This window comes from Dasypus novemcinctus, chromosome 8 (genome assembly GCF_030445035.2).
Source record: "Dasypus novemcinctus isolate mDasNov1 chromosome 8, mDasNov1.1.hap2, whole genome shotgun sequence".
Classification (NCBI taxonomy): Eukaryota; Metazoa; Chordata; class Mammalia; order Cingulata; family Dasypodidae; genus Dasypus; species Dasypus novemcinctus.
In genome coordinates this window covers 11,571,882-11,584,251 of record NC_080680.1, presented here as the reverse complement: position 1 = coordinate 11,584,251, position 12,370 = coordinate 11,571,882, and the positions used below count along the sequence as shown (strand labels likewise).

The window sequence follows — 12,370 nt, the reverse complement described above, 5'->3', positions numbered from 1 at the left end:
CACATCTCCAATTTTTTAGGGAGAACTGAATGGATACTGTTTAATTTAATCAACCACCACCACTCACCTTTGACTTCTGCTTCACCTCCCCATCTGGACTTTTATAGGAGGTCTCTCACAAAGTTACCACTCCCTTTCAAATTAAAGGCTGACATCCTCTCTAGGTGTCACCCTTTTAGATTTCTCTGTGGCATCTGACCTACTGGCTGCCTCATCAACATCCTCTAAAGGGTGCCTCTTTTTTGTTTCCTTTCTATTCCTTAGTTTGGAAACGAAAATTCCCCACTGAGCCAGGAATCTGCAGTTACTTCCATCTTTCTTTCCCTTTGCTTTCTCTTTCTGGAAAAGCTTATCTCTTCTCACAATTTTGGTTATTATTTTTATGGAGAACTGCTAAATCTTCATCTTACATATGATCATATCTTCAAACTCAGCTCTTGTATTTCTCATTGCCTGCAGTAAATTTATGTGACCCACTGTAGTATATATTACATCCAACATATCTACCATAGAACTCTTCATATTTTCTTTCCCATGTATCAGCTAGGAATCCAGCAAGAAACATAGGGATACTCAAAAAGTTGAACTCAGAAAAAAATTTAAAAATAAAAATAAATGAAAAATTAAAAGGTTGAACTCAAGAGTTCTTAATCCCATGCTCCAGTTATCTATTTCTGGGTGGTAAATTACCCCAGAGCTTAGTGGCTTGACCAACAGCCAGTTTTTAATATGTTATTATATCTCATGATTTTCTTATCAGGAACTTAGCAGCTTCAACTGAGGGATGCTTTCATTCTCGTGGCATCAACAAAGATCCATGGTGACAGTGCTGGAGAAGTCAGTGGCTAGGTTCTTGGCTTCCTCGCAAATAAGAATTCAAGGACGTGCCACAAATTAATCAAGCAAGCAGAGAATTTAAAAGAACAAAAGTACACACACAGACCTGAGTGCAGACATTCTCAAGAGAGAGACATGTGAGTTCTGCCCTGGGTCTCCCCGTTTTATTGACTACGGGACTCCAAGGTGTGCCCTGATTGGTGTATTTGAGACAAAGCGGGGTAATCTCCTGGGTGGTTTGATTGGCTTAAGGGTGGCTGCCGGTGGTGACTGGCTTCTGGCTGCTGGCTGTGAGCTCTGCAGGGTGTGCTGACCAGTCACTGCCCGGGAGGTGGGAGGTGGTATGAGTGGGTGGGTGGTGACGCGGAGCCCCTCCTGCCCCTTCCTCTTTCCCCTGGGTGATGGCGTTGCCAGCTGGCCTGCTGGTACCACAGCCCTCGGGTGTGTGCTTTCAGTGGCCCCTTGATGACAAGCCAGCAGGCCGTTGCCTTAGTTTTTCTTTCCATGTGGTGTTAGCTTGGCTCGTTGGGTTTTCAGCCCCTTCCTCCTTAGGTCCCTATTCTATCCTGCCTCAGTAGGACTCGGTGGAAGAGCTGAGGTGGCATTTAGACGGGATTCCTGGAAGTCTGGCGGCATCTGGGGCTGCTGCTGCTGCTCCTCTATGTGGCCTTTCCAGAGCGGCAGTCTCAGGGTAGCCAGATTTTGTACATGCGTTGCAGAGAGTGTATTCCAAAAGACTTAGAAAGCTGTATGGCTTTTTTTTCCTTTTACACTGTGAAAAATATTTTTTATTATTTGAAAATTTCCATCACTCTAAAGAAATGTGGCTAGATATATTTTGGTTCATGTACAGAACAATACTCTTAGATCCATTATCTGTTCAAAAGATTCCTATACCATGCTGTGTGGAAATGCTCCAAAATGTGTTCATCGATTGCAACGAATGTACCACACTAAGGAAAGAACTTGTTAACGTGGGGCATATAGGAATCCCCTATATTTTTTATGTAACCTTTTATGTAATCTATGTATCTTTTAAAAATAAAAATATATATGTACTTTAAAAAAATTCAATAGGTTACCGGGATGAAGAATGGATGGTGGGAGTAATACAGTAGAAGTCACTTGAATAGGAAACTATGTTAGTAATTATTTGAAAGAATATCGGAAGCCAATTTTATACTTGTTTTGATAAGGGGAAATTATAAAAATTATAGTGCATAATGCAGTGCAGGACATAATTTTATTGCCATTTCATTCACAATTGAATTGTACGAATATTTGAGAAGAATCCAAGGATTTCCTTTTAATTTGCCATTTTTATTTTATTTTACTATGAATATGGTGTCATTTATGCATAAAAAGAAATATGAGAAAATAAATGTTCATTAAAATTTATAGCACTTAATGTTTATATTCACATTTATACATTAAAATACATGTTCTAAATTCTAGAGAAAATTGGATTTCCTTGAATAAAATATCCTGCAGTTTCTGTTAAAAAAAAAAAAAAAAGATTCCTGTAGTCTATTAGCCTAGCCAAAGTTCAATGACCACCAAAATATTCTTTATCCTATTTATTGAACATTCCCTGAAATTTGTTAAGTGAAGACAGACCCCTCTCCCTACCCATGCATGAGAATTACTAGCCTTGTATTTTATTTTATTTTTAAGATTTACTTTTTATTTCTCTCCTTCCCCCCCCCCCCCCCCGCCCCCCACCAGTCTGCTCTCTGTCCATTTGCTGTGTGTTCTTCTGGGTCAGTGGCACAGGGAATCTGTGTCTCTTTTTGTTGTGTCAGCTTTCCGTGCATGCAGTGCCACTCCTGGGCAGGCTGCACTTTCTTTTTCACTGGGCGGCTCTCCTTAGGGGGCGCACTCCTTGCGCGTGGGGCTCCCCTACGTGGGGGACACCTCTGCGTGGCACAGCACTCCTTGCACACATCAGCACTGCGCATGGGCCTACACGGGTCAGGAGGCCCTGGGTTTGAACTCTGGACCTCTCATATGGTAGGCGGATGCTCTATCCGTTGAGCCAAATCTGCTTCCCGGGGCCATGTATTTTAGAAAGCAAAAAATTGGGAGAGGATGTGACTCAAGCAGTTGAGCCTGCCTCCCACAAGGGAGGTCCCAGGTTTGGTTGCTGGTGCCTCCTTGAAGGAACAAGAAACAGACAAGAAGCAAAACAGACAAGAAAGCCAACTCAGGGTGATGTAGTCTATGGGTGAGGGGCTGTTCGTCTCTTCATAGATAACCTGAGCTGTACGTGTCATGAGCTGTGAGTGTGGGACAGTGAGAACTGCAGCCTTGCCCTTGGTAACCATGACAACAACTCCAGTCCCCGGAAAAACAGTTTAGCAATGCAAACTCTACAAACTTTAAATATTCAGGGGAAAAGCAAACCAAATGTGCTAAAAGCTTACCCAGGATGTGGAAGATATATGTTAATTCAAGCTTATTGAGCACTGAAACAAAGAGCCATTTGGCCCTTCCTCTGTATAAAAAGAACTGGAAAATATTGTTCAAGTCTCGGATTTTGAATGAGAGGGTCCGAGCCTTGCCGGTTGTAAATAAATCTTTTTTTTTTTCCTTCCCAAAATTATTCCTGAGTCCTGGCCTTTCTATATGCAAACAATTGAACCTCTCTTGGCTTCTACAACAAGGGAAGCCGATGTGGCTCAGTGGTTGAGTGCCAGCTTCCCACATATAAGAGTCCAGGTTCAATCCCCAGCTCCCTCGTACCTCAAAATAAATAAATCAAATAAAAAGAAAAGCACCAAGCCATTAAAAAGAAGAAGGAAAATAAAAAGAAAGAAAAAAAATTGATGCTTGAAAAGTGTTTTCACATCTGCATTAGCATACTCTACAGCTGCATGGCTTATTATAACCTTGTCTCAGAAGCCCCAAAACATCACTCCTGCCACAATCTGTGGATCCAGCAAGTCATTATAAGTCCAGATTCGGGGGAGGGGGGGATTCATTTGAAATGAATCTCAGAAGTAACCTCTAATCGAAATCCTTCAGATTGTACCACTAAATACAATGTCACCACCATCCTTTGGCCAACTGAATTGTGCCCCGCCAAAAACAGGTTCAAGTCCTAACCCCTGGCCCCGTGAATGTAAATTTATTTGGAAATATGATCTCGTGATACTGAATAAAAGCGGGTTCCTTCCTCCCCATGCATCTTTACAGCCAATTTCTGAGACCCAGGGGTTTCAAAGAGAGAGAGTTTTTATTGGTTGTGCAAGAATGGAGCACTGTGGCCGCATGGCCCCAAACTGCCTTCCTGATCTGCAGAAATTCTAATATTTTATAACATCATGGAGCTAATAAATAATTGGGGTGGAGCTGAACACAGATTTCTTCATTACTAAACATTAAGGTCAGAACAGAACAAAGGTCAGTTACAAGGTCTTTCATATGGATATTAAACAGAGGAGGGTGGAGTGGTTACCAATCGAATAGTAAGTGTACCGGAGGGTGAGTTCACTGTAGAATTACCATCACAATAGGAAGCCTACACAAGGGTGAGGCTAAATCTAAAGCAACCATAAACAGGGGTGGGACTGGCTAGCCAGCTTCCGTAATTTCAGGTATTAACCTTTTGCTATTTTATAATATAAAGTTATCTACATAATTTGTAAATTTTTTTTACTGGACAGATTTTTATTTTACTTTAATTTAATGTAATTGTATTTTGCTTTTATCTTACTTCATTGCTTTAGTTTAATGTCTTTATTTTTCTTGGTAGAGTTGAATGGGTCCAGAGAAATCATGCAGAAAATGCGGAGTTCCCCGGTTTAGTTTCCTTTGGCGTTAAGTCTCACCCAGGCACCGTTTGGGATATACTCGTCCTACACTGCTCACGGTGGCTTGGCCTCCAGGCAGGCCAGGCAGGTGCTGCGCGACCACACCTGCCTGCAGACGCTGCTGCAGCACCAGACCTCACACAGCCTGGCCATTGTCAGCAACGCCCGTGCAGGATCTGGAAGCTGTCGGCCCGCAGCGTGTGCGACCAGGAGCTGCTGTGGGAGCTGGGCTCTATAGGCATGCTGTGCGTATTTTATAAATTCTTAACCCTCAGTTACATTTGAAGAAGTTATTAGATAGGATGAGGACAAACGGGATCAGAGTTGGTGCTAATCCAGCATGACAGGCTTGATAGCTGGGCTCATTTGTTGACTTGGCCAGGTTGTGGTGCCCAGTTGTTTGGTCAAGCAAGCACTGACCTAATTGTTGGTCCTTTCTTGGACTTAAGTCATCAGGAAGTGTATTGCATCTATGGAGTGTTACAACTATACAATCAACTAAGGAGCTGTCCTTTAACAATGAGATGTCTCATCCAATCAGCTGAAGGCTTTAAGAGGAGAAGTGATGATTTCAGCAGTCAGAAGAAAGTTCTCCTAGGGAAGTCAAGAAGGACCCTCATCGGAATTCCCAGCTTGCGTCCTGCCCCACAGAATTTGGACTTGCCCATTCCTATAGTCACATGAGAAAATTCTTACAAAGATCTCGTAATATATACAGATGACTCCTGTGGGTTCTGTTTCTCTAGAGAAACTTGACTAAAGCAGCTTTGGTACTGGGAGTGGTTCTTGAGAAACAGAATCTTGAAAATGTGATCCTGAAAATTGGAATGGGGACACATGGGCTGATAATGATGCCAGTGGGGACACTGAAACTCTGGATTCGACCGAGTCTTTGCCAGGTAACCTGTAATGATCCACCCTGAGGAACTCCAAAGTACCTCTTAATAAGTACTCCAAAGAAACTGCATGAGTTTTCCCATTTATATAGGCAGAAATTGGGACTATGTATGGGAAAATGTATGGGTGTGGGGAAAATGGTGGAAAGAATAAAGAGTTCGATCAGGCTGAATTTGTTGATATGGGCACACTAAGCAGAGATTCTAGATTCAACGTCAAATGCCAAGGGATTAGAAAGGGCTTGAATAGTTTGTTCAGGTGGTTGGCTGAAACATGGGCCAAAAGATGGCCAACATTACCTGAAGTCGAAATGCCAGAACTTCCATGGTATAATGTAGATGAGGGCATCCAAAAGCTTAGAGAATGTAGAAGGTTAGAGTGGATTTATCACGTAAGACCTGCTCACATACCTCAGGAATGCCCAGTGGCCACACCTCTCACCAGGACTGTGAGGAATAAATTTGTGAGACTCACTCCATCATCTCTGAAGAGCTCTGTGGTTGCTCTTCTCTGTAGGTCAGACATCACTGTGGGAACTGCTGTCACTGACCTTGGACCCTTAAACACAGTGGGTGTGATCAGATCTGGACTGGCAGAAGCCAAGTTGCAGTACTTATCACTAGAGACAAGGTGGGCATGGTACCATAATGGATAGCAGAGTCAATGCAATAATCAAAATAGTCTGACTCACAGAGCCCTATGGAGTTCCCTAGTAGATCACGGGGTATCTAGAAATTAAACAGATGGGGAGTATAGTAAATTTTTACTTGATCTGTATAAGTAAAAGAGTTCTAGGTCAAGTGAACAAAATCCTAACATGAATTACAGAACGAGAGTGTCATGGCCCCTTAATTAATTTCCAGACTTGACACAGTTTACAGGTCCAGAGCCCCCTGAATGAAGGGAAGGCCAGGTCTCCTCGGGGAAGGGTCTTCCTATTACATTGCCAAAAATATGTACTGTTAATCTTTCTCCCACCCTTTCACAAAGAGGCCTTTGACCAGGGTGATGTTGCATTGGGGGAAAGGAAATGATCAGACATTTTGGGGATGATTAGACACTGGCTCAGATGTAACATTCATTCCAGGAGACCCAAAACATCACTGTGGTCCACCAGAGTATGGGCATATGGAGGTCACGTGATCGAAGTTTTATTAGTTCAGGTTCATCTCACAGTGGGTCCATTGAGTCCCATTCTGTGGTTATTTCCCCAGTTCCAGAACGCATAATTGGAATAGACATACTTGGTAAATGGCAGAATCCCCACACTGGATCCCTGACTTGTGGAGTGGGGGCTATTTTGCTTGGAAAGACCAAGTGGAAGACACCAGAACTGCCCCTGCCTAGCAAAATAGTAACCTGAAAGCAATACTGGATTCCTGGAGGGATTGCAGAAATTAGTGCCACCATCAAGGATTTGAAGGATGCAGGGGTGGTGATTCCCACCACATCCCCATTCAACTCTCCTATTTGGGCTGTATAGAAAATGGATGGATCTTGGAGGATGACAGTAGATTATCATAAACTTAACCAGGTGGTGACTCCAATTGCAGCTGCTGTCCCAGATGGGGTATCATTGCTTGAGCAAATCAACACGTCCCCTGGTACCTGGTATGCCACTATTGATCTGGCAAATGCTTTTTTCTCATTGCCATTAATAGGAACCACCAGAAACAGTTTGCTTTCAGCTGGCAAGGCCAGCAATATGCCCGCTCTGTCCTACCTCAGCAGTATATCAAACTTTCCAGCCCTATGTCATAATTGTGTCCACAGGGACCTTGATTGTCTCTTCTTCCCAGAAGACATCATACTTGTCCATTATATTGATGATATCATGTTGATTGTACCTAGGGAGCAAGAAGCAGACTCTACACTTATTGTAAGGAATTTGCAAACCAGAGGATGGGAGGTAAATCCAACTAGAATACAGGGGCCTTGAACCATCAACCATGTTTGGGCATGCACAACAGCACTCCATCATAAAGTGGAAGTGGTACATATGAGATAGGGCTTGAGCAGGTCCTGAAGGAACAAGTAACTTACATGAGGAAGTGTCTCAAATGCCCATAGTCCCCTACTCCTGCGATACTGCCTTCTCTTTTCCAGCCTACAGCTACGGCCTCTTGGGGAGTTCCATACAATCAACTGACTGAGGAAGAGAAACCTTAGGTCAGATTTACAGATGGTTCTGCATGATATACAGGTATCCCCCAAAAGTGGACGGCTGCAGCACTGCTGCTCCTTTCTGGGACGTCCTTGAAGGACAGTTGTGAGGGGAAATCCTCTCAGTGGGCAGAACTTCGAGCAGTGCCTCTGTTTGTTCATTTTGTTTGGAAGGAGAAATGGCCGGAGGTGTGTTTATACACTGATTCATGGGCTGTCACCTATGGTTTGGCTGGATGGTCAGGGACTTGGAAGGAATGTGATTGGAACATGAGTTGCAAAGAGGTCTGGGGGAGAGGTATATGGATGGACCTTTCTGAGTGAGCCAAAGACATGAAGACTTTTGTGTCCCATGTGAATGATCACCAGAGGGTGATGAAGTCAAGGAAGATTTTAATAATCAAATGGGTAAGATGACTTGTTCTGTGGCTAGCAGTCAGCCTCTGTCCACAGCCACTCCTGTCATTGCCCAATGGGTTCAAGAACAAAGTGGACATGGTAAGGACGAAGGATATGCATGGGTTCAGCAACATGGACTTCCACTCACCAAGGCTGACCTTTTCTCTACCTTCCAGACCTTTTAATAGGTAATACTCAAGTAGACAATTTAACCCTGCATGTAATTATAAAGGGAGATAGGTGCTACGATGGAAAACAAACAAGGATTTAAGTAAGAGAGAGTGAGAGTGAGCAATCTACTTGTGCAGGTGGTCAGGGAAGGCTTCTCTGAGGGGGTGACACTTTCAAGTATTTCTCTCGGTCTTGCTGTACACGAAGCCACCTGGAAGGAGATGAGAGTGAACCAGGGGAGGTCTCTGTAGTTGACCAGATGGCTGAGCTCAGCTCTCTGCTGTTTTTCCCTTTGGGCTTTTCATTCTGTAAACATTTCCTGAGCACCATGTGATGCTCCCTTCACAAAGTGTAAACGCACTCACATATGTAGACACAGCCTCCCCTCCGGAGGCTAATGCAGTGTCTTGGAGCTCACCAGGGATTCCCCTGATATTTGATGAGTGAGTGGCTGGAAGGTTTGTATGGTTTTCCGCTCTGTTCAGCAGGACGATTTCGCTGACAGTTTCAATTGTTTGAGACAAGCCTGGAAGGGGCATGACATTGTCATTTGTGATTCTGCTGAAGCTCTGGGAGCAAGTCATTAAGCGAAAAAAGAAAGAAAAAAAAAATTGGTATGGAGAGAGTGTCTTCTGAGAAACAGGGTTCCTGTTGCTCTTTTAGTCCCACTGCTGCCTTAGAGGGGAGAGGACAGTGAGCAGCTTCCTCTCTTTAATAGGAAGAAGCTGAAGTGTGCGGCCCATGTGGTCTGAAGGGTTCTGGGAAGCAGCTAGCTGGGCCCTTTCCACAGCGATTGAGCCCTCCTGGTTGAGATGGACCCTAGAGAGGTGGCTTTTGGCTACTGGGAGGATTTGGAGGCCTGGGGAGGGGGGGGCTGGGGGAGCTGGGTCAGGAGGTGGGGGAGAATCATCTAGATCCTGCACTAGCACCTCAGGCACCTAGGTTTCCTTATAACCACATTGCTTCCTCTGGAGGAATACCTTCTGAATTCCCATAGACCGAAGTTGTGAGTATGCCAGGAGAAGCCCACCTGTAGGTCCTAATGGTCTGCTGTGGAGTATTTAATGAACCCTTTCTTTGGCTAGCGGACGTAGGGAAGAGAACAAAAACAAAAACAAAAGGTGCAGAAAAGGCATCCTCATGCATGGATGCCCGGAGAGGTTCCAGGCCAAGCCGAGCAGACGCACCCTGTGCTGCTGCCCTTGCCCCTGCTGGTGCTCTCCTGCATCCCTCCCCTCTTTCTGGTTCCATTGCTGACTGTCCAGGCAGGCTCTGGTCCCCTCAGCCCTGGACCTCAGTCCTAGGCTCTGTGTTTCCTCCTGTAGAGTGCACGTGAATCAGTTGACTCTCAGTTGGAGATCTGGCTTCAGTACCTTACCAGGACCAACTCAGGACTGCCGCTGTCCCAGCGAGGGCCCTGTCTACTCAGGAGCCCATATTAGGTGGGTTGGAGTGGCAGGACCGGTGTGAGCCCCAATCAGATTAAGGGCCAACTCGTTAGGATTGTGTAAGAACCCTGTGAGCTCCCAGCTCTGCAATGACACTTGCTCTTGCTATACAGGGACCAGGGGTAAGTCACTCACCTAAAGCTTAAATGCCAAGGCTTTGGGTCTCACTTTGATGGGAGCCTCTCACCAGACCAAGGCCAGGATGGCCAGGGCAGCAGCTGGGGAAGGTAGCATCCTTACCTGCAAAGGTGACTGGTGGATCATGAACCCTTCTTATGCAAAGAATTATTGGTGGATGCGAGCGAACACTGGATACTTTTTGCTGTGTTGAATAATTCAGTAACCAATTTAACCAACTTGGAAAGACTCCCATGAGTCTATTTCCAACTATCACATCAGAGCCAGTGGAGTGACTATTTTGAGTTTCATTGTAGGTCTTAGCCCTCCTATTCATACCCTTGACATCTCTCCCTCTTCCCACTCCTCTGTCACAAGTGGAAGTCCACGTTAAAAGACATGTGTGGTGCCATGATAGTTTTCTAGCCATGCGGCAGAAGACCAAGCCAAGGGTATAGGCTGAGACTTTTAACATGCTAATTTCTTTTGGCCAGCAATAAACTTCCTGCAGGAGGAAAAATATACATAGGCCTTTCTGACCCAATCCCCTGACATTTGTTTGTTTGAGAAATTACAAATAAATTGACTAGGAGACTCAAGTTTCTGGAAATGCTTGGTTGAGTTGTGAAGAGACTGGGAATTGGGGGAGAGCAGGAGCTGCCTATGAGGTTGAACACTGTGGCCTGAGTATCCCAGAAATTAATGAAATTGTTGTTTTCTGGTTTTCCAAACTTATACTTTGAACACTTTCAATTTTCCAAAGATTTTGAAAGAACTGCACAGTGAAAACACATACACCCTATACTTTGATTCACCAATTTTAATATTTTGCAATTTTTGCTTTTTCTCTAAAACACACTTGTTTCTGAAATACTTGTAGTAAGGTGTAGCTATCAGGACAGTTGATCAAGAACACTGAGTACAAGAGCACTGTCCTAAATAGATACTATCATACTGCAAAGGTTTAAAGATCACTCAACAATACTCTCAATATAAAGTCTACATTCAGATTGCCCCAATTGTCCCCCAAGTCTCTCTTTTTTTTTTAGGAGACACCAGGATTTAACCCAGGATCTTGTACATAAGAAGCAGGCACTCAACCGAGTTATACCTGCTCCCCCAAAAAACTTTCTTTTATAGTTGTGGCTTTATTTTTTCATTCAAGGCCATGTGTTGGAGTTAGTTGTATTCTCTTTTAGTCTGGAATGATTGCCTAGCTTTTGTGTTTTTCTTGATATTGACTTTTTGAAGAGTCCAGACCAGGTATTTTGCAGAATCTCTCTCAATCTAGCTTTGTCTGATTTTTCCCCCCTCTGGGATAAGATTCATTTTAAACATTTTTAGCAGATACATGAGGGCGATGTAAAGACCCATTTTTGACACTCAGGATGTGGTTTGGATTGACTCATGTCCTGGCCCTGTGAATGTGAAGCCATCTGTAAATAGGATCTCTTAAGGTGGCCGTTTGTCCAGGCGAGGCTTCAACTGAATCAGGGTGGGTCTTAATCCAATATGACGAGAGTCCTAAAAGTAGAGGGGACTTAACACACAGGCAGGAGCAGGAGACCGACTGCAGAGATGGCTAGTGACAGAGGCAGAGATTGAGTTCCAGGTTGCTGGCACCAGAGTGCTACAGACTTCAGAGAAAGCATGGCCCTGCTGGCACTTGGGTGCTGACTTCCAGCTTCCCACACTGAGAGACAATCAGCCAACTAGCCTGTGGCATTTGGTTACAGCGTTCTGCAAACCAAGACAGGATGCTGCTGAGCAAGGCTTCAGAAGGTAACTGAGATCCTGATGGCAGGAAGACTACCAGCGGCCACCTCGGGAGTGCGGGCCTCCCTGACACAGGGCCACTGCCCTCCGCGGTCTGAGCCTTCTCCACAGCGCCCAACCTGGCGGTCGCTGGTAGTAAAACTTCCAACAGTTCTCAGCTGGGGTGATTTGTCCCCAGGGAGCATTGGTGAGGTATGGAGATATTTTTGGCTGTCACAACTGAGACGGGGATGGGAGGTGGGGGGATGCTACTGGTTTCTAGTGGGTCAATAGCGATGAGGTTGACTAACCAGGGGTCTCGCTGTGACACTGACGCGTTCCAGGAGGCACACCTCTGGGCGCCCACATTCTTCCACTCGTTGTTCCAGAGAAGAAGAAAAATTATACGCACACGAATAAAAGGTAGCAATTTCCCCCTACTACCTGGCAGGCATGGTGATGTATATTTATTATTCTATGTATTTATACATAAAGAACAAACGCATACAAAAACACAAAATAAATCTAGAGAGTAAAATGGTAAATTGTGTTTATTAATAATTTTATGACATATATTTGGCCCTTCAGTTGGCCTGCTCACTTCCTGTTCCTGCCAAACGTATCGTTTAAGATAAGCCCTCTAGTTTGCTTGGGCAGGCACACGTCAGTAGGATTGGGAAGAAAACGTGCCAGGACGACGGCAAAGAGCACCGCTAACACACACCTGCCCTACAGTTTTGGAATGTACAAAGGGATTTCCAATATTGCACT

At 44.5% G+C, this 12,370-nt stretch overlaps 1 long non-coding RNA gene across 2 annotated transcripts in view; it reads right to left on the bottom strand.

The window, feature by feature from the left end:
* Window positions 1-12,370, bottom strand: part of LOC111761368 (uncharacterized) — a 34,117-nt gene that overhangs the window by 20,889 nt on the left and 858 nt on the right. The window lies entirely within an intron of this gene.